This window comes from Prionailurus bengalensis, chromosome E1 (genome assembly GCF_016509475.1).
Source record: "Prionailurus bengalensis isolate Pbe53 chromosome E1, Fcat_Pben_1.1_paternal_pri, whole genome shotgun sequence".
Taxonomy (NCBI): Eukaryota; Metazoa; Chordata; class Mammalia; order Carnivora; family Felidae; genus Prionailurus; species Prionailurus bengalensis.
This window is the reverse complement of record NC_057347.1, coordinates 24,301,789-24,325,066: the sequence shown is the minus strand read 5'-3', so window position 1 is coordinate 24,325,066 and position 23,278 is coordinate 24,301,789.

Here is a 23,278-nt window from a genome sequence, read left to right as displayed (position 1 = left end):
AATCATGAGGTTTGGACTTCGGTCTTCAAAGCCTCAGGCCCTCAAGGGAATGGATCGAATTTCCTGGTTGAGAGTTGAGGCTTTGCTCTACCTCAGAAGATGAGGCCTGAGCCCAGGAAGACCCCTGAGAACTAAGAGGGTTTGGCTGAGAGGTGGGTCCAGGAAGCTGGTATCTAGATGACTTCGTGGAGAATCCCATGCCCAGATAAGAGGAATGGAGTCACTTAATATGCCTTCCATCATGGCCTGAAAGAGCACAGAACTGAAGGTGCTACTTGGGCAAGAGTGTCCTCTTAGGGGCTGTCTGGGTGGACTGACACCGTGGTGGATTGCCTGGCTCCTCCTTGGCCTTGGCACTTCGTAAGGCCCCTGTGACTTAGAAGTAAGTCTAGGATAAGGACAAGAGCTGGAGAAAACCCAGAAATGCCTGAGACTGAATGAGGAATGAGGATTCAGAATGGAAATGAAATCGCATTAAAGAAAAAGTTTTATCTTAATACTTTTTTTAAAAAGTAAACTCTATGCCACACGGGGCTTGAACTCATCACCCCAAGATCAAGAGTGGCATGCTCTACTGACTGAGTCAGCCAGGCATCCCATTTTTATCTTACACTTGAGACTGAGTCTTTGGACTGAGATGTTTACTGACTGCCCTCAGCTGGGCATTTGCTCTGGGCTGGAGAAATACATTCCCAAGGCCTCACTTCCTCTGTGCAGAAGGAGGCCTTGAATTTCAATTCATACATTGAGGATGGGGGGTGGTTCTCAGGCTTTGGAACCCAGAAGAGTGGAAGACATCCTAAGACAAAAGTTAAGGAGATGGATCAACCTTCTCCTCACCTGGAAGGTGCCCCCTCCTGTGTGTGCAGGTGAACCAGAGGGCCCCCTTGTGGGCAAACTCAGGGTTTCCCCTCAAGATAGGGCTTTTTTGTACCCATCATGCTCACAAACAGGAACTTGATTTAGACCTGCAATTCCACGCTATCAACCATGATAAGAATGATCTTGGCCTGAAAAACTTTCAGAGCAGATATGACTGGTTGCCCATATCTGCATCATTAGTGCCCCCGTGGACCGTCTCCTTCTGAGCAGCACTGCTCTCTGGGGACCTTCAAGATGAGTGAGCCGTGAAATGGCCACCCAGAGGATAAAAAAGTGGGGGGGGGGGCTGCTGAATGAAGTTACTTACCAGTGACCCTTTGCATTTGAGACTATACCTGTCAAGAACGATGAATTTGGCCTTGCCATGGTTAATGCTGTCAGAGCTTGGGCTGTGGGGGAAGGAAGGACACCACCAGTGGGCCAACAGGGTGTCTGCAGTGTGGTGAGAACATCACTTAGCTCTGGTTCAAGTTTCAACTCTGCTCCTGCCAGCTTGGGTTAGGCCACCACTTCCCCTTTCCGAGCTTAGGTGCCCTTATCTGTTGGAAATGCCTACCTTACGTGTGGAGAGGGCACTTGGGAAGCTCCCCGTGGCTTCAGCTAAGGATCTCTCATCCTATTTTATTACAGCAGCCTCATCCAGTCTTAGAGGCAACCCCGTGTCATACATGGAAATCCCTTTATCCCATGAAAATGGTGTGATTCAATGCAATTAGAATAAGGAGGGACTTGGGGGCAGCCACTAGTGGTTTTGCTGCAGCTGGAAAGCAAGTGGCCTCTTTACTACCAGGAAGCCCTGGGTGTCTCCCAGCCTAGCTGCTCACCAGGCTGGTGCTGCATCTTCTGTTTCAACCTACGCCTTCTACAAAACTAAATATTCTATACTTTGGGCTCTTCCCCTGGGGTGTGGGGAGGTTGATGTTAGTTGTGGGCCCATTCAGAACAAATTAGCTTTGAGCCTGGGATCTTTTGTCTTAGTTGGAATTTTCACAGCAAGAAACCCACTGGGGTGACAGCCTTTCCTGTACATTATCTCATTCAATCCCCAGGACACTCTGATGATGTAAGCCAAGTGGGCATTATTTTACCTTTTAAATATCTCTCTATCCTGTCCACATCTCTCCAGTGCCTCTGCCTCCTTCCTGGTCTAAGCCACTGTCAATTCTTCTTAGTCAGCTTTTTTGAGGCATAACATATTTAGTAAAGTGTGAGAACCATAAATGTGCAGTTTGATGAGTTTTTACACCAGTGTGACCACCATCCAGATGGAGATATAGAATGTTCCCAACAGGTTTCCTTCTCCTTCCTCACAGTCATTATTCTGCCCAAGGATGACAATGACTCTGACCACCCTTCTTAGAGAATACCTTTGCTCATTTTTGAACTTCATGTAAGTATCAGCTCCTATCATGTAAATAGGCATAGACAGTATGTCTTCTCTTCCATTGTGAGATCATCCATGTGGTTGTATCAGTAGATCGTTCTTTTTTCATTGCTGTATAATGCTCCAGTGTGTGGCTATACCACAATTTGCCCATTCTGCGCTTGTTGGACATCTGGGTTGTTCTCAGCTTCTCACTGTTACAAATAAAGCTCATGTCTTTTGGTGGACCTTATTCTGGGCCATAGGGCATACCCATATTTAACTTTAATAGCTATTACCAAATGTTTTTTTCCAAAGTGGTTGTACTAATTTACATTCCCACCAGCAGCGTGTGGGGGTTTCAGTCACTTCACACCCTTACTCACCCTTGGAATTGTCACTCTTTTAAATTCCAGCCATTCTGATGGGTGTGTAGCAGACTCTCATGGTTGTACTTAGTGTTTCTTCGGTGATTAATGATGTCGGGCATCCATTCATTTGCTTGTTGCAAGCCACAGTTAACGCTCTCACAGAGCATTGGGAAGGACCTAGCTGACCTTTCTACTTTGGGCCTCTCTAATCTTGTCTGCCCAGTACATCTGCAGCAAGTGGTATTCCTAACATGTAAGTTGGATCTTGCTACTGTCTTGCTTAAAACCCATCATTCTCTTGCCCTTTGGATCAAGGGCCAATCCTTGACCTGTCTCTACCTGCCCAGAACCCCTGCCCATCTCTCCAGCTTCATCTAGACCATTCTCCCTTCTTGTGCTCCAGCCATACTGGCCACCTTTGGGTGTGTGAGTTGTTCCTGGTTTTGGGCTATTAAAAATAAGCTCATATCTTTCTCCTTCTCTGCATTCAACACGTTCTATAGTTACATACTGATGTGACTACTTGATTGATGGCTGTCTCTGCCACAAGACTGTGAGCTTCATAGGAGAAAGCCTTATACTTGTCTCACTCATTATCGTATCTCTGGTACCTAATGTAGTGCCCAACATATAGTAAGTCCTCAATTAATAATTGTTGAATGAATAAATATGGCCTTAGTTTACAGAGGAAACAGTTGAGGCTCCAAGAGGAAAGGTACCTTTATTTGCATACATGGGGCTAGAAGCCAGATTTCCTGATTCTTCACTGCTCTATGTGCTGCTGGGCCCCACTGCCTCTGATAAAGCACTCTGCTGTCACTTTTGCACAATTCTAGTGTAAGGAGTGTACTATGTTATGATTATTGTCATATTATTATTGTTGCTGTTATCAGCTCCCCAGGACAGCTCCCAGAAGGCGGCGATGGGGTCTGTTTCATTCACTTTTGGATCCTCAGCACTCAGTACAGTGCCTGGAATATCAGAGATGGTTAACATCGGTTAGGTTGCTAGTTCACTATTGGTTGAATTGAAGCATTATTAGTATGGATGAGTACAAGGAAAAATGTCAGCTCCTGCTAAAAGCAGATGCTGTGGGACTGTCCACATGGTTTTATTTTGCCTGGATTTTATGGGACTGATTATTGCTCAAATTAGGAAACTTGGCGACAGGTACCTGGAAATCTGTCACAGTGCTAAATGGCATTCACTCGGACCTCAATAACTAACACTTCCTTGGGTTGCACCTAGGCAAGTCGGCTTTCATTTGCCCTCTTGGGAAAAGAGTTGGCTTGAACCAGGAAGCTGGAAACAAGAGGACACTCTAAAGGCCACAAGGCACCTACCAAGAGAATTAGGACTTTGCTCATTGTTGGCAAGCAAATTGATGCTGCTCATTGCAAATGGATCTTATTTGCTCACCATCAAGTCTTATCTGTTCATCCAAGCAGGTCTTGCTGCTGCGCCGCTTGGCAGCAGATGGGTTCCAGGGATGGCGGTTCCATGGAAGTAATAAAGTGGCGTTTCGTTTCCAATTGTCTCTCATTGAGACCTCTCGGTAATTCGGATTGATTGTCCTGTAGTCCAACGCAGGGACTGACTGAGTGAGGTTAGTCTGGGCCAGGATTTTTGTCACTGTCTCAGGAACTGAGTGATACATACAGTGAGGGGGTCCTGAGCTGCCCAGGGGACCCTATCCTTTCCAGCCAGGGGCCAAGGCGTGTGAGTGATGTGAGGGGACACTGGAAGTAGCTTCCGGACTCCTGATGCATCCCCAGGAACAGGTCTGGAACAGTCCCTATCTCCTTGCCTCTGCTGTGACCATGGTCCTCAGAATTCCCAGTGGCTTCTGGCTTTGTGTACAATGGCAATGGCTCATCCATTCTCTATGAACCACCCAACTGGGAGTCCCAATGTGCTTCCAGTGGTGCAGCTCCCATGTTCTTGCTGTGGTCTGGCCTGAGCTTGGGGTGCTCGCCTCTGGCAGAGCAGGTGGAGAAGCAATAGCTTCTTAGTCCTGAGCTGTCTTATTTGTAGATCAGGGAGAGGCAGAGGTTCTGGGATGCCGAGGGCGAAGCTGGGGTCTAGCAGGGTACTGCATACCCCTCACACCAGTAGCTGAGCCACCAGCCAGAGTCTCTGCTCAGCTCAGAACCCTCCGGCAAGTCCTGTGTTTAAAGGCCCGGGGCCCTGCCCCTGGGAGGGAAGTCAGCCTTGTGCCCCCTCATCCCCTTCCCTTTCCATTTCTGTGTGTTTTTAGTTCTCCTCCCGGCCCTGTCTCTTCTCTCACCTCCCTTCCACAGCCCCATCCCCTCAGACCCATCTACCCCTCAACCCCATCCGACTGCCAATTGAAAAGGCCTGGAAATAATGTGAAATAATATAGTTTATCACCCAGAGGCTGCTGACAGGCAGTGCGGCCACCTCTGAAAACAGGCAGGGAGGCTGGGAGGGCGAGGAAATTATAGGCTGCACAAAGGAGAAAAAGTTAAAGTGAGAGCTCCATAAAAGAAAGTGGAACTATTATACTGCAAAATGCCAACTCATTACAAAGCGGCCAAATAAGAGAGAAATACGGCACTGCCTGTAATAGCAGTTTACAAGGGAACATTGTACAGCAACAGAAGAGACGCTGCTATAATTTGCTCTAACAACTCCAATTATCCCTTTTATTGATTTGGCAACACATTTAATAGGAGTAGCCACACCTCTTCTGTTACAAATCATTAAAGGTGTTGAACGGTGTAATTTTAAAATTGTCCTCCTACGGCTGTCAGTATGACAGCATAATTCCCCCTGATTTCGGCTATGTAAACACCGAGGCACGGTCATTTCCCCCCTTACAAGGCCGGAGATGTTGTCAGCCTGGGGTTTTTGTGCAGAAACATCCATTTAATACATATCTTTTTCCCCCAGCCGGCTCTCCTAATTGCATTGAGGTTTGGTTTAGTTGTTTGTTTTTTTCCCCCCTTCTCTCTCACTCTTTCCCTCTTCTTGTGATGGGGAGAGTAGAATAGTAGAAAGAGCGAAATAAACAGGCTGTTTGGCCTTCTCTTTCTTCCCCGGCAGCCTTAATCGCTACATAAGTCTGCCGCCCCCGCCCCCGCACTTAATATCCGGACCGCAGGCCCTGCGCGCCGAGCACAGCATCCTGAGGCCACGGCGCGCCCCTCCGCCAGTGCGCCCCAGGGAGCGGACGTCGCGCACGCGCCTTGGGCAGAACTGGTGCGCGCGAGGCTGCAGAGCCTAGCGGCCAGAGGGGCGGGGGGAGGCCGGGCTGGCCCGCGCCGGGTTGACGTGGGGGTCGGGGTCAGGGTCAGGTCGGGGTCGGGGTCCGGGTCTGGGTGGGCGAAAGGCCCGCGGGGTGCGCGGGTTATCGCAGCATCGGAACAGCTGGGGCGAGGGATGCCCAAGGCTGGGCGGTAGCGGGGAGGAGAGGGCAGCGCGGCAGGGCGGGGACAGGTGGCTGGAGAAGCCCTGACAAGGGTGGAGGGGAGGGTGTGCCCTGATGGAGTCCTTTGTGGGGTGTTTACCCGAGGTGCCCCCCCCCTCGCCCACCTACTAGCTCCTTGGGGGAGTTTTGTGGGTTTTGTCACAGCTGTAACCCAGTGCTTAGCTGGGTAAGCAGGCCCTCGGTTGTTGAGGGGACAGGGAAACTCAGTTCTCAAGAGGAGCTTGAGGAAATGAGGTGACCCCGAGGGCTGCTCAGGTAGTGGGAGAGAGGGAGCAGGGGCAGGGTGGCTGTTGGGTGTCTAATCCTATGCCATGAGGTGGGGCTGTGTGGGGTGGCTGGGGCAGGCTTCTGTCCCCCTTCTCTCCCCTAAGACCACACCCAAACCCGTTCTGGTCCCCTGGGGTGGGGGTGGGGGGGCTGCGTTCAGGTATGCCAGGGGCCACCTGCTCCTACTAGGAGCCATTGGCCAGGTGCTGGGAGGAAGGGGGTGTGTTTTGAGGAGTCAGGACCGCTTTCCAGGTCCACGTCTGAGAAATCTTTGGGGAAGTTTCCCTACCCTCACTCTTACTCTGTATGATAGAGCTGGGCCTGGAGCCTCTCTGAGGGGATGTTACTTCAGGTGACTGTCGCTGGGCCAGCTTCTGGGCGGGTGATCAGAATGAAGCAGACAGCCTGCACACACCTGCTCTGTGGCCTTGAGCTCCTGCACGGGACCACTGGTATTGGACCTACGCTGCAGTACAAGGGATTTAAGTTAGACCCAAAGAATGTTAGCTCTAAGGGCTCCATGGTTCCAGATTAGGTGACTGGGACTTTCTTAAGGTGAGGAGAGCCCCTGACTCTGCACTGGTCCAACTGAAGGGCTCTTGATTTGGGGAAGCTGATGCTGACTCAAGCATGGCCATCATGGAGAATCTGCAGGAGCTGGGCCCTTGGCTCCCAGGACGGCTGAAGAATGGGAGGCAGGCCCAGCACCTGCCGTCTCCCTATCATCTACCCACACACATCTGCGGACGGACGTTGTTTGCCTTTACCGGGTCCTGGCTCTTCCCCCACCTGAGCCTGCTGCTCCCCTGAAGGAGAAAGCTTAGCTATCCCTAATCCCCACTCCCACATCCTCACAGGAGAAAGCTTTGGGTCTGCAGTCTGTACTCCTGGCAGGCAAGGGCGGTGGCGTGTGTGTGCACATATGTGTCCATGAGTGCACACCTGTGGATGCCTCTTTCTCATGCTCTCTCTAAGCACTTCTGTGTCTCTTGGCTTCTGCCTTCCTCTTTCTCAGCACCTCTGGGTTTCTCTTTGTGTCTTTTTCTCTCCAGCTGCCTTTTTGTGCTTCTCTGGGCTGCTTCTTTTCATCTTTGTGGTTTTTGCTCACTGTATTGTCATTGCCATTTTCATGCTTGCTCTCTCCCACCAGATCATGAGCTCTGCGGGGGCAAAGACTATCTTTTATCTCCCTGTGCCTGTGCATAGTAGGTGCCTAATACATTTCTGTGGGATAAGTGGGTGGATATCTGACTCTGCCCCCAAATCCCTTTTTGTCTGCCTACACCTTTCTGCATCTGTGAATCTCTCAGAAGCTAGTTTTGTGGCTCTGTGTGTAACAGTACCTGGTTTATTCTCAGGCGTATGTGTATTTCGTGGGGGTACTTTCTCTGACCTTGTCTAGGTCTTTAGGTCTGCTGGTCTGCCTAAATGTCTCTCTGCAGGTAGCCCCACGCCTCTCCCCATGTCTGCTGATCTCCAACATGGAGCACAAAGGGTGCTGTGTGCAAAGCAGGTGTCCTCCCTGGGTGTTCCTGGTGGGGGAACTGGACTTCCAAGTCTGCTCCTCTCTTCACCTGAGTGAGCTCCTCTCAGACTCTTCATCACAAGAGGCTGTGAGCACCTGAAACTGCTCACCTCCTTCTCAGCCTCGGCTTGGGTGAGCTGTGCTCCTCTCTATCTCCTCTCACGATGACCCCAATCACAGCACCTGGCCTTCTCTAATTGGCCCATGTCAGCGGAAGGGGGGAGGGAAAGCTGATGTCCAAGGAGGAAATCCCATTAGAGGAGCCAGAGCCAAGTTATTAGTGGTTAAGATGTAATTGGAGTTAGTGAATAATCTCATTCGATTCATCACATGTTTATGGCGCACCCAGCTGTGTGACCTTGGGTGAGGTGCTTCACCTCTCTGATGAAATAAGACCTCCGTGTTTGCCAAGGACCTCCGGATTTCTGGCATTCTGAGTCCCTGAAGCTGGAAGGAATCTCTCTCCACTGAGCTCTGATAACTTGCTGCTGCCTCTCTCCTGGGATGCACGCATACCTTGTCTCTGAATTATTTGTGCAGTTGTCCAAGTTCCCCTCCAAAACTCTGCACATCTCTGCACTCCTTATTCCCTACCGCTAAGTGCCTTGCACCCAGTGGGTGGTTTATCGGTGTTCTGAATGGGTGACTGAATGATTGAATGCCAGGCACTGTGATTAATAACAAAGAAATAGAATTCCAAGCCTTTGCACAATTTTGGCCCACAATTGGGTGGTAGGGAGGGGGGAGATGACCCTGCCCCTTGGTAGCTTTGTGAACTGAATTCCTCAGCCTCTTTGTGTCTGTATCTTCTCATTAATAATAGGCAACTAATAATGGCTACCACCCAAGGAGGGTTTTGTGAGAGATCGTGTGTAGAGTTAACTCCCTGATGCAGTGATTGGCACTTAATAGATTTTTTAAAAAATATTCTTGAAGTTTATTTATTTTGAGAGAGAGAAAGAGCAGGGGAGGGGCAGAGAGAGAAGGAGAGGGAGGATCCTAAGCAGGTTCCATGCTGTCAGCACAGAGCCTGATATGGGGCTCATACCCACAAAACGTGAGTTCATTACCTGAGCTGAAAACAAGAGTCAGTCGCCTAACCAACTGAGTCACCCCCGTGCCCCAGCACTTAGTAGATTCTTACTTAATATGTATTCTTGCCTGTTCCTAAGTGGAGAAGGGGCACTAATCCTACAGATATCAGTAGGAGAGACATCAGTGCTGGGTAGGTTTTTGGACTAAGGCTGGGGAGTGGTGAATCTGTATTGGGAGTGTAGATATTACTTTCTTGTGTGCCCTATGGGCTTTATGGCTTCTTTTTGTCCTCCTTTCCACAACACACATAAAAATAGCAGGGGCTCTGGGGCGCCTGGGTGGCACAGTCGGTTAAGCGTCCGACTTCAGCCAGGTCACGATCTCGCGGTCCGTGAGTTCGAGCCCCGCGTCGGGCTCTGGGCAGATGGCTCAGAGCCTGGAGCCTGTTTCCGAATCTGTGTCTCCCTCTCTCTCTGCCCCTCGCCCGTTCATGCTCTGTCTCTCTCTGTCCCAAAAATAAATAAACGTTGAAAAAAAAAAGTTTTAAAAAAAATAGCAGGGGCTCAGAAAGTATTTGCTGAATTGAGCAAATGAATCCTATTTGTGTGTGTGTGTGTGTGTGTGTGTGTGTGTGTGTGTGTGTGTGTGTTTTGGGGGTGTGTGTGTGTGGCTTAAAGACAGCAGACCCTGAATTAGGCTTCTCAGTGGAATCACTTGGGGTCTTTAAAAAATCTACTTTCCCATCCCCAGCTTCCCAAACCGCCCTCCCCATATTGATTTAGCATCCCTAGGCTTGGGCTCAGAATCCAGTATTTTTTAAAGCTGCCGAAGTGATTCTGACATATGGACAATTTGGGATACCCTGGCTTAGGACACTACCAAGATTATATATATTTAATGTACATTTATAATGTACAAATGTAATGTAAAAATGTAATGTTTGTAATGTACATAAAACAAATATATCTGGTTAAGATATAAGCACTAAACATTATTATTTGAACATTGTTTATAAAAATCTATATTCACACCCTATGTTCTCCCATGTCTCTTCAGCTACACTGGGGGTCATTTTCAGGGTAGCACTGGGGTCAGGGTGAGGAAAGATGAGTATTTAAGTGGGGCTTGGCATTGGGACTAGAGGGACAGTTTAGTCCAGGTCACAGACATGAAGAGGGTGAAAGGGAAAGCGAGCAGGCTGGAGGTTCTTTGCAAAGCTGTAGACCTTGGAGCAAGTTACTAGCCCCCACCTCCTAGAGCCTCCAAAGAGCTTCTGAGCACCCCCTCACCAGTCTTGGAAGGGGTCACAGGAGCTGGAGAAAGCAGCATTATCCCCTACAGCATGGCTGGGCTAAGGTAAAGGGTAAAGATAAGATGAAGAACTTAAAAAAAATAAGTGAAAGCTTCTTTGTGGAGATTTGAGATGTTTTTGTGTTTTTGGCATCCTTGGTTTATTGTGTTTGTTATGCTTGTCATTACAAGGCATTGCTTCTTCTACTCAAGAGTGACTAATACATGATGGGCCCCTACTGTGTGCTAACCCAACCCTGTAAGGTATACAGGTCATTATTGTTTCCACTAAACAGATGGGGACTGATGCTCAGAGACATTGACCTACTGAGTTTACACAGCCAACAAGGTCACCTCTCAGCTCTAGATGGTGATCCTAGATCTTCTGACCCTAAGGCCCATGCTTTTCCTTCATACCGTCCTGGAAAAGGCCCCAAGCCAAGGGGTGGGAGAATTCTCTCAGTGTGGCTAAGCTCCAACAGCAATGCAACTGGCTGAGTCCTGATCACTGCCTTGGTTCCCTTCATTGACTAAGTGGCTTCGGCTGGTGGGGCCTGGGGACAGAGTACCAGCTCTTGGGCCACACCCCATTTTTCTTCTGGGCCCTCATACCTCCATCCCTCTCCTGAGTCACCCCTCTTCAAGTGTGTGTCTGGTGCCCACAGAATGTCTCCTCTTCCCTCACCCTCTTCCTCCTTCCCTGTTCCACTTGACTTCCTTCCTTCATTCATTCACTCATCTCTCCACCCACTGAAACTCTTAGCAAACATTCGCCCAGCTTGACTAGGCGTGTGCTGGCATGGGCATCCAGAGCTAGGGAAGACCTGGCCCTGGCCCTGGCCCTTTAGGAGCTCTCAAGCAAGAGAGGACAGTGAATTCAATGCCAATACACTGGGATTGGCACCCTGCAGGAGGGACGTGGGCAGAGAAGGAGGAAACAGCTTCCAACTTGGCCCCATGAGAACTGTTTTTTTCATGTTGTATGTGACAAGGGTCCAGCTGGAATGGCTAGAAGTGACCACAGTGTGGCACTTTGGGGACACTGACTGTTTGGATTGCCTTGAGGATGCCCCCTGGTCAGTTGAATGGACCTCTGGTCTCCCTGGCTTGCAGGGATTCCACCTCCCCTAATCTATGCCTAGTGCCTTTCAAGAAGGCTTCTTTTTTCTGCCTTCTTTTCAGGCCCCTCAAAATGATCTGTCCTTTGAGAAGGGCTTCTCCTCCTTCTAGACTGTGTTCTTCCCTAGAATTCTGTTCTCCTGGTGTGTACACTGGTGCGTGCACGCATGTGTGCCTGCGTGTGTGTGTGTGTGTGTGTGTGTATGTGTGTATGTGAGAGAGAGAGCAGGAGGGAGAGAGAAGGAGCATGTCTTTTACATTCCATTTCTGCCTCTCTCTATCACTGGTCTTAGGTAGTAGATGAAGAGCTGGGGCCCCCATTCTAGGCCCAGAGCCCCATCCCTGCCCTGTGCAGGAGCACAATGGTACAGTAGCCACAGTAATCCTTTCTTCTGCGCAGGAGCTTGCAGCCTGGAGGGGAAGAGAAGACATGCTCATTTTGCATGATTTGAGAGCTCTCATCAGAGCCTAGAATGAGCCAGGGGGAGGAGAGGCAGGAAGTGGAGGCGGTATCAGGTATAAGGCTATGGGAAGACCAGGGGAAGAAGCATGGGGTGAAAGACCAACAGCTGTCACCTCCTTGGAAGACAAGGACCAGGGACCTTTGGCAGGAGCCAGACTCCCACCCACCTACCCCCAATGGCTGAGCCTCCAGTCCTGGGGGTGAGCTGAACTAGACCAGGTCTAGGCTGTGTCCCCCATGGGGGCAGTAGGGGTGTGGGGGAGTTCTGAAGTCTCAAGGCCAAGGGGTTAAGCCAGCAGCAGCAAAGTTTGTGGTGTCAGCCCTTTCCTATCTGCCTCTCCCTCGTCCTGTGCCCCCCCCTCTCCAGCCCCCACCCCAATCCTCCTCCTGTCCTGCTCCTCCTCCCTTTTCCATTTGGAAGAAGGAGGCTTGCTGTCTTTGTATTTTAACTGTAGCAAAAAGATTAAATTGTTTACGAGCCGGGAGCCTCGGCTGGCTGGATGAGCCGGAAGAGACAAAGATAGACATTCTAATTCTCCCCTGTTCTCCGGGCCTCCGTCCCCCTGGCTGCTGCTAATTCTTTTATCTGCCCCCAACACTCCAGGCATTATGTGCATTCATAAAAAAGGGGGGGGAGTGGAGAGAGCCCTCGCCGAAGCCAGCAAAATTACTGTTCTCTGCGCGGATTCTCCGATAGCAATCTCTTGAATGCTGATTACTTTTTTTCCCCTCTCCCGTGCCCCCTCCCCCCTTCCCCAGCACCCAACATAAGTTGGTCTTTAACCCTTTATCTTTAGCAAGCAGAAAGACACGGAAAACATCTCACTCAGTGGGTGGAAAAAAAAAAGCAAGGAAGGGGGGAGGGAGAGGAAAAAAAAAAAAAAACCCAGCACGGAGAAGAATTACTGTTATCTCCCCACCAGAAGAGGAACAGCAGAGATAAGGGAGGCCTGAAGAATTAGAAGAAACGTAGCGTTGGGGGCTCTAAATTCACGCCGAAGCTGGTTGTATTTGTCTGTCACGGGGGTTCATAATTTTCCGAGGTTGTTTTGATAGACTTATTGTGCGGACTGCATAGAAAACTCATCAGCATTTGTTGCCTCTGAGCATTATTGTCAGAGGTAACTGCGTGTCTATAGACTGGGGGAGATAATGGCTGAAGTAGAAAGCAGATAAAGCCTGGGCCCTTCTCATTAAGGACTATCTCTGCCTCCGCAGACCGGCTGGGATTGAGTGACTGGGGCAGCAGCACAGGGCATACATTATGCCAGCGAAAGCAAAAGGCGGCGTCAGGACTGCGGGCAGCCCAGTGTGAATGGCCAAGAGGGGCTCTGTCATCAGGGCCCCCAGCCCGGGTGCTCGGACGGCACCCTCAGCGTGAGAGGGTGGCTCCAGGGCTCTTGAGCCACAATGTGGCATGGCAGTGTGGCTGGTGCAGGCAGTTCTTTGGTTCAGTTCCACATGGCACAGATGAGGTCCAGAGTAGGGAATGGGCATGCTTGAGGCCCCCCAGTGAGGGAGGCTTCTGATTCTGGTGCCTTCCACCTTGGTCTGTGGCTCACATGGGGAGTCGAGAGGCAAGTTTCCCATAACCCAGACCACTGTCCACATGGAAGTGTGGAGGCTTATATTCTCTTAGCACCTAGGACCTGTGGGTCCCTCTTTCCTCCTTCTCTCCTCCCTTCCTCTAGCACATTCTTCTGGAGTGCCCCTGAGGAGCCAGGTGCCATGGAATGCTGCCAGCATGTTTTGTGTGTAAACCCGCTATCCCTCCATCTACCATGGAACCACCCTCCTTCTACCTTTCTCTTTCCCAAAAAAAGCCGGCAAAAGGGAGGAGACACATCTAGGCAGAGAGGCTCACAGATGTCCTCAAACCAAGCCCTTCTAAAGCCAGGCTGGGGTCAAGCTGTGTACTGAAATTGGAGGCCGGATTCAGCAGAACAGGGCTCTGTGTAACCTGGGATGGGGACCCTCTCTCTGGCCCTTCTATCTGTGAAATGTGGATAATAATGTAGCCCATTTCATAGGGTGGTTGTAAGGACTGATGAAATCATTTATTTAGGGAAGTCTGTTAGCACAATTACTGGACATACTAAGTGCTCAGCAAACCTGTTATTATCTTTACAATTACTGTCCGTCTTGCGGTTCTTAGGGACTTCTGTACACCCAGTGCCTTCTCCATCTGAACAAGTGACATGGGGCTCTGGAGAAAGGTGTCTCAGCTGTAGATGAATGCTTTATCCTTGTCTCCTACTCCCATAAAGGTGAGGCCTTGGTGTTTCCTGAGCCCATCCTTCTCAGCTGGCTGATGAGAGATAGGCCCAGAGAAGGAAGGGACTGGCCCAGGGCACACAGCAGGTCCCAGGCAAAACTGGACAAAGGACAGTGTCTCACAGCTCTTGGGGAGTTGCTTCCTTTTGCGACATCCTTGCCTGTTTCTGCCTGGCAGGCTGGCCAGGCAGGAGAGAGCACTGGTGCTTGTAGAGAGGCCATATCTGAGGCCATTCTGGTCTGCAGCTTGTGTAGACCTGGGCCAGGCTTAGGAATGTGAACACTTTTAGCAGTTGATCTCCTGCATTTGGTTGTCTCAGGCCAACTGAGAAGGGACATTATTATAGGCATAGGGATTTAGTGATGGGGGCGGGGGGGTGGGGATGCAGTCAGGTCAGGAGGAGGGTCCCCAGACAGAGTACCCTCATGGGGGAATGTGGTCACCTCAGGGTCGCTGGCCACAGAGTCTGCAGTGTGGACAATGGAGAGCTACCAGACATGGCTTCTCCTGGTATAACAAAGCCCCAGCATTGCCCCACTCATCCCTCCTGGGCACTTGGCCAAAGTCTGAAACTGGGCAGGGGGAAGGTTAAGGGACTCAGCATCTGTTGAGCACTGTCTACATGTCACAAGTTGTATTCTTCTTCTATCATCCTTACAACCTCCTGAGAGGAGGGCATTACCATCCCCAGTTTACAGCAAGAAAATTAAGACCCAGAGAGACATAGTTAGCAGGTTTAAGATCACAAAAATTAGTAAATCAGAATTGGGACTTCAACCCAGGACTCCCTGACTCCAGAGTTGGGATTTATCACACCTACATCTGCCCCATATCTTCCTTCTAGGACCAACTGGTTCACAGTCCTTTCCTCCCTCCCTCCTCCCTTCTCCTCCCTTCCTCCCTTCCTTCCTTCTTCCAGTATGCAACACTTATCTGGCTCCTATCATGCCCTAGTCACGGTGTTGGGTGGGTAACAGGCTGCCTGGCCTTCTAGGACTAGTGGGAAGATTGCCAACGTAAATTAGGAGAGGGAGCCAACACTGTCAAGGTAGGGAATAGGGAAAGGAGGGTCCAGGGGACAGGTGAATCAAGCCTTAAAGATCAGAAGGCAGACAATGTGGGTAAGGACATTCCATGCTGAGGGAACAGCCTGTACAGAGACCTGGAGGCAGGGAAGGAGTATGGAATGGATGTTGAGTCAGGAGTTGGGTGTTGGGAGTGGGCAGGTTGGACTGGGCCTTAAATGTCCAGGGGAAGGAGACGGGCCTTATCTAGTGCATCACTGGAACCCCCAAGGGTTCCAAATAGCTTGAAACTCTCACCTCCTGGAAAGTTGGGCTCTGCCAGTGACCACTACCCTCATCAACCCTGCCCTCCTCAACTGTCCACTAGTTCAGTGAAAGGCTGACTCCTGATGGCAGAAATTGGTAGGAGCGGCAGAATGCTGAGTGGAAAGAACACAGACTCTGGAATGCCTGAATCTCATGCACCGAGATTCAAATTTCTACTTCAAGTTGTGTGGCCTTGGGGGTCAGGAATGTAATCTCCCTAGATTCAGTTTTCTAATCTATAAAGTGGGGACAACCTCTATCTCACAGAATTACTGCAAGACTTTCCTGAGGACGGTGTGAGGAGCCTGGCATGTTGCAGCCTTGAAACAAATGCCATTTCTCCCTTTCTCTCCCCCAACCCTGTGTGCTGCCAGCACTCTTGTTGGGGCCAGGGTACTGTGGTGCCTCTGCCCTTGCCCTTCTCAAGTGAGCTCACCTGCTGGGCTCCCAGCTTGAGGCTCCAGGGAGCTCTTCTGTGGTTTGAGTCAGTCATTGTCTCCCTGTGTCCAGGAACTCCTGCCCTTTCTTGCTTTTTCTCACAATGACATCCTGGCATCCATCCCAGCCTGCCCTCCTTGGCAGGACACCTGGCATTTGCATCCCATCCCTACTCCCCAGCAGAAATACCTGTCAGCCCAGCCCTACTGTGGCCAACATCCCTGGACAGAGCTCCACCTGCCTAGACCCTCCTGTTTCCTAGACCCTCCCTCCTGCCTCTCCAGGCCAGACCTGTCCCTTGTCCACATTTCAATTTTGCTCCCTGTAACAGAGCTAGTTTCCTTACAGTCATGGCCCCTGGAAGGCCTCAGAGTCATCTTCCAGGTAAGATGGAATGGAGAGGTAGAATTAGCCATCCTGGTGGCCAGTGGACTGGCTCTAAATGAGGAAAATGGCAGGGACAGTTCAACCTAGCAGGGAGAGTTCTGGCTAAGGATCAGGAGACTTGAGTGAGTCCTGGCTAACTGGCTGTGTGTCTGTGTTAAATCAGTGGCTCTCTCTGGGCCTCAGATTATTAACCTATAATTGGAGAGGATCCATCTCTAAAGCCTGATCTGGCTCTAACGGTCTGGGATTCTAGCCCAGAAGGGCCAGAGGCCACAACAAAGGTTGCAAACTCCTTCCTCTGTGGCAGTGCAGGGGCAGCAGGGAAGCCACCCCCGCCCCCAGCTCAGCTTCGCCCCGCCCCTGCCTCCTGGACCGCTCCCTCTGCAGGATTTACAATGGGCTGAATTCATTTGCATGACAAAATTGGCTCGGGTATCCAAGTGTTGCAGGAAGACAAGTGTAACATTACGCAGAACAAGCAGCCGGGAGGAAGGTTACCGCTGCCGACAATGAGGGAACAAGCCGCCCGCCCACCCGCTGCTTCTGCCAACCTTTCATCCACTGGAGGAGTGGGGGGCTGCCCCAAGGCGGTGTCAGGGGCGGGGTGGGGGAGGGGAGGAGATGGCACCTGCCCAAGGATCTGGGGTGGGGGGACTCCTGCTCCCAGGGTCTTCCCACCATTAGGGTGAGGAGGTTTCTTCGCTATTTTTAAACGCCTATACCCTTTAAGTGGTTGCAAGATTAGTTTCCCCACTCTCAGGACTTGATAACACCAGCATTTTCTGAACCACCATCCATGTCCCTGTCCACTCATCCACCCATCCACTCACTCATTCATCCATTCACTCACTGAACCACACATCCACCATCTATCCATCCATTGACCCACCCACCCACCTACTCATCCATCCATCCATCCATCCATGCATCCACCCAATCATCCATTCATTTTTCCACATGTCCACCCACCCTTATCGACTCACCTATACACTCACTCATTTACCAATCTGTCTGTCCATCCGTATGCACCTATCCTACCCACCCTTTTTAATACACCCACCGATCCACCCACTCATCCATCCTTCCATCTATTCTTCCAACAATCCATTCATCCATCCATCCACTAATCAATTCACCCATCCACCTACCTACCTACCTACCTATCCATCCATCCATTCATCTATCCATCCATTCATCCACCCATCCATCCATCGATTCATCCTTCCACTCACCCCTTCATCCTTACACATGCCCACTCACCCTTACCCACTCATACACTTACCCATTTACCAATCTGTCTGCCCATCCATCCACCCATTCATCTACCAATCCACTCATTAACTCACCTATCCTTCCTTCCATGTCTCTAACAAAAACAGATATTGGACACTTTTTATGTGCCAGGTATAGTTCCAGACATTGCTCAGTGTCTCAGCTTCCTCCCTTATAAAATAGGAATAATAATAGTATCTACCTCACAGGGTTGATCCTGGCCCAGAGTAAGAGCTATGTAAGTGTTTTCTACTATTAATCTTATTAGGCACTGGGGACCTAAAAGTAAATAAAACATAGTTGCTGTCCCAGAAAAAATCAGAGTCTTTGGTGGGGAAAGGAGATACACGAAAATTGGAGATACACGGAAATTACAGTCCTATGTGCTCTATTATAGGGAAGTATAAGGGACTTGGGGAGTCAGAGCTGTGGCATCTTGCCTTATTTGAGACTCTGCTTGAGAGGTAGGTAGGGACAGGAAGTATTGTTATCAGCCTTCCTATGTTACAAATGAGGAAACTGAGGCTTAGGATGGCTAGCGGACTGCCCATGATCACACTCTGCAGAGTCACTAGGACTGAACCCTGTGTAGGACTGAACCCTGTGTCTTCTGATTTGGGGACATCCCAGTGGCCTGGGCCATGCTCCCCCTATCCCCTTCAGGCAGCCAAATGAGGCTCCCAAATGCTACCTGACTCTCAGCACATGAGCAGCACCATGCAGTCCAGATCTTGGAGGAAGAGGATGGCTGAGCTCTAAGGGGCCACCCAGAGTCCCCAACCCATTTGGAGCCCCTCACGTAAGGTAAAGAGGGACAGTGCGCAGATGAGATGGGTCAGCTCAGGGGACCAGAATGGGGGAGGGGAAGGCGGACATCCATTTGGTCTTTGGAATCGAGACCTGAGCAGTGAGTTCCTGGCTATGCTATGGGAAGCAATCCCAACGGTAGATGAGGCTCAACCCATGAAAGCTACAGAAAGAGCACATTTGATCATTTGTCATTACAACACTCAGATCCTCACTAGCAGAACTGCCCCTGCTGAGGTGGTCATTTTCTTCTCACTAAAAGTCTGAAAATATTAGAGATGGCAGAATGTGGTAGAAGGAGGGTGGCCTTTGGAGTGTTTCAGGCCTGGGTTTGAATCCTGGGTCACCTAACATTATCTGTATGATCTCAGGCAAGTCATTGAACTTCTCTGAGGCTGGTCTGAAAAATGAGACAAATAAACCTCCATCCCAACGTTTTGTGACAATTAAGTACTAATCACCAATGCTTATAATGTGCTTAGTAAGTCTTTCTCACAACAAATTCATAAGATGGTCTTTTAATTTTTGTAAATCAACTTTTTCTTTTGGAGTAATTTTGGATTTACAGGAACATTACAAAAATAGTACAGGGAGCTCCTGTAAGCCCCTCACCCAGTCTCCCCTATTGTTAACATTTTATGTAACCATGGTACGTTTGTCAAAACCAACATTGGCACGTTAGGTCCTTTACTTTTTATTTATCTCCATCTTACAAATGAGGTTGGGGAGCCACAGAGAGGCTGAGTTTGCAGCCCAAGATCACGCTGCATTATGATACAAAAATGAAGTAGAGTGCATGAAAGACCTATTAGAATGTCTGGCGTCAATCCCTCTCCCATTCTAGAAAAACTGGGTTGGTCCTGGGCTCCACCCTCTCTTACTAAATGGCCCTGGCAGGCTGGATCCCATCCTCTGCATCTATGTCCCTCTTCCTTGCAGGGTCATAGCAAGGAGCCACCAGAGAGACAACTTGGAGAGTATTATATAAAGAGCAGAGATTGGGGGCGCCTGGGTGGCGCAGTCGGTTAAGCGTCCGACTTCAACCAGGTCACGATCTCGCAGTCCGTGAGTTCGAGCCCCGCGTCAGGCTCTGGGCTGATGGCTCAGAGCCTGGAGCCTGTTTCCGATTCTGTGTCTCCCTCTCTCTCTGCCCCTCCCCCGTTCATGCTCTGTCTCTCTCTGTCCCAAAAATAAATAAACGTTGAAAAAAAAATTAAAAAAAAAATAAAGAGCAGAGATTGATGGAGCAGTCATAGATTACTACAATTCTGTCGAGGCTGGCTGCCTTGTCAGTGCTTATCAGCAGGCACACCGTAGGTGCTCACTAAGAATTTGTTGAATAAACAAATGAGTGAATGAATAAAGTACAGGGCATTCTGCTCTGCATAGAAGATTGAAAAGGAGCTTTTCAAAACCTAAATTCTGGAATTTTAAAATGTCCAGTCTCTTCCCTGGCCAGGCTCCCTTTTCCCTTGAGAAATGGGAATCACCAATCTGTGTCTTGCATACAGTAGGCGCTCAGTGGATGATACCAGTGCTGAGCCCTGATCTCTCCATGCACATTTTCCCTGGGTCTTAATGTCATCTCCACCTACTTAAATTTTATTTTACCTTATTGTATGTTTCTTCCAAGCTGCTTCAAATCCTTGAGGGGTGTGTGTGTGTGTGTGTGTGTGTGTGTATGTGTGGTGTGTGGTGGTACACAAAGAACCCCAAAGTTAATCAATCACTGATGGTAATGATGGTGGCATGTGTTGAAGGCGAGGTGGGTGGGTGGTCACCACCTCAAGATTCTTGGGGCCCCACGGCACCTGGGTGACTCAGTGGATTGAGTGTCTGACTCTTGGTTTTGATTCAGGTCGTGATTCCAGGGTCGTGGGACTGAGCCCTGTGTCGGGTTCCATGCTGAGTGTGGAGCTTGCTTAAGATTCTCTCTCTTTCTCCCTCTGCCCCTCTCTCACATTCTCTCTCTCTCTAAAAAAAAAAAAAAAAAAAAAAAAAAAGATTCTCAGAGCCTCTCTCCTTACAGATTTGTTATGTCCATTTGGTCACTGAGCCAACACACATGTTGAGCACCCACTATTTGCCAGTCTTATCCTGAAGATGCTCTGCTCTCAGCAGCTCAGCGCCCAGTGGAGTGGTCAGCAGAGGCCAGCCAGCGACATCAGGTGTGGTAAGGGTCTCTTGGGACCTGGCCTGGGGAGCTCCAGAGGAAGATCCTTCCTGCATGCACCCTCCACAATCAAGCATTTGGGGCTCAGTTTGGAATGTCCTCCCCACTTCTCTCCTCTGAAGTCCTTCTCATCATTCAAGGCTAACCCCTAGTCACCCCTGACCCTCCCTCATCTCCTTCTTGATTTTGTCCCCTCAGCAGCCCCAGGCACTCTCTGCCCCACAGTGTGTATTAAGCCTAAGCTGCCAGCCACCCTCAGGCTGTGTGAATCTGTCTTTTCCCCCAACAAGACTCCAAGAACCCCTGAAACAGGAATGAGGCTCCTCACCCAGCATAATCGCCAGCATGTGGGAAGCACACAAACGATGTCCTGCTCTCTCCAGCACTTGGTGTTCCGGAACATGTCTGAGATCAATCCCTACTGGCCAGCAGCCAGCACTGGTCTCAGATTCTTGGTTATAGGGTGGGCACACCAGATGGCTGGCCCCGGAGGATAGGCCAGAGCTGAGAGGGTCAGATCAGGGGACACTACTGCTCTCCCCTCTTCCATGGTGACCCAAAGAGCCCTGAGAGTAGGTTGAATTGTGTTACTCTGAAAAGATGTGTCCAAAATCTAACCTCCAGTACCTGTGAATGTGGCCTTATTGGGAAATAGAATCTTTGCAGATGTAATTAATTTAAGGATTAATTTAAGGATCTTGGATGAGGTCATCTGTAGGGTAGCCCTAAATCCAATGACTTGTGTCTTTACAAGAGAAAGAATGAGATCTGAGACACAGAGAAGCAAAGAGGTAGAGGTTGGAGTGAGGCAGCTCCAAGCCAAGGGTGGCAGTCAGCCGCTAGAAGGTAAGGAGAGAGGCATGGAGCAGATTCTCCTTCAGAGCTTCCAGAAGGAACCAACCCTGCTGATAACCTGGATTTCAGACCTCTAGACTCTAGAACCGTGAGAGGACACTGCCTGCTGTGTGAGGCACCGAGCTGGTGGGGATTTGTAGCGGGAGCCCTGGGACACTAATACAGCCCCTTTCTCCCTCACTCCGCCTGCCTCCAGCATGATTTTCTGAAGCCTCTTAGAACAAAGAGAGGACATCACCCATCCTTGCCCCTCAACCTAGATACTTCAGGGAAACCTCACAAGCAATATTGCCACCCAGATGCTCACGATTCCCAGCATGCCTTTCTCTGGGCCTCTCTCATGGAGAGTTGGACAGGTTGATTTCTAAGACACTTTCTAGCTTTGAGAGTCCATATATCTAAAAGTAAATCTTTTTCTTTTAATGTTTCTGTTTCCAGAACTTGGGGTGGGGGTAATGCAGAGAGGGCACCAGACCCTTCCCTAATGGTGGTTCTGTGCTCTGCCTCCTCTCCAACCCAGACTGTGACTAGGGATCCTATGAAATGCTGTGGTCCATTCCAATCCCATGGGCAACCCTGTCATGATGCCGTTTCTGCAACTACTTCCTTAGGCAAAAATGGGAGGCAAGGACAATGTGGGGGAGCTGCCTCAGTGTCTAGGGGCTGCAGGGATGGGTGATGCTTAACAATGAATTTAACTGGAGGCCCTTGCCTCTGCTGAGCCTCCATGCTTTCCCATATCCCCTCCCCCCACCCCATGACTTACCCACTCTTTACATGCCCCATCATTCCTTCCTTTCTGTGTTTCCTGACTGTGGGTGGGTGAGTGATGGCTATAGGTCAGATTGTGTCCCCAGCAGCCTGTTCCACCATAACCTTCCCTGTGAGCCCTGAACATCTCTGCTCATACCTGTGGGACAGTGTTTATTCCAGCAGTGATTCTCAACCCCCAGCTGCATGTCAGAATCTCCTGGGGATTTAACACATACCCATACATATCGTAACCCAGAAATCCTGGGTTAATTGCCAGGGTATTGCCTGGGCACGGGACTCCCAGGAGATTCTAATGTGCGTTCCACAGTGAGGACCACAGGAGCTGGTTGTCTCCACGTTGCTCTGTGTGTAAGGTGGGGTCCCTCCTTGCTTGAATGCTTGTTTCTCTCTTCTGCCAAGTGTGGGGTCTGAGGGTAGGGCCTTATCCAACATCATAGCCAGACCTGGCACAGGACCTGATGCATGAGCCTGGGACCCAGGGGCCCAAGCCTTCAGGGAGGGGTGGGAGAAGAGTGCCAGGATTTTACAACAGCCCTGTGAATTAGGGGGCAATACCCCAGTTTTACAAGTGAGGAAATCAGGTGGTTGCAGGGATGGCCAGGGTCAAGGATGCTGCAGAAGTGGGGAAATCCCGCTGTATGCCATCTAGCTAGGTGGACAGGGCAGGGTGGGGGCACAGTGTTAGTGAAGATGAGAGATTGCCATATAAGGAACTGAAACTCTGTCAAATCTGTGTAAAGGAAAAGGAAGGAAGAAAGGAGAAAAGGATGAAAGAAAGAGGGCATGGGGAGATTGATGGGAGGATTCAGGGGCTCTGACTCAGGCTCCCCAGTCCTCGGACCCCACCCCACCCCTGAGTCAGATGCCCTGATTCTCTGCAGGCCCCGACCTGGGCGGGGACACTCTGGAGACATGAGACTGGGGAGGCGATGGCAGGCACCCACTGGGACCGGGATGACCTCAGTAAGGAGCTTCCTCTCTCGGAACCTCACTTCTCTCTTCTGCCAAGTGAGGGGGTCCAGCTCTCAGGCTGAGCTCATCTGTGCTCCTCTGATAACAACAGTGGCACCACTTTCTGGCACTGCATCGTGGCCCAGCGGTTAAAGCAGAGCCAAGATGCCTGGGTTCTAATCCCCACTTTTTAATCTCTATGGCTTGAATGCGTTTCTCAGTGCTTCCTCAATTTTCCCATATGTGAAA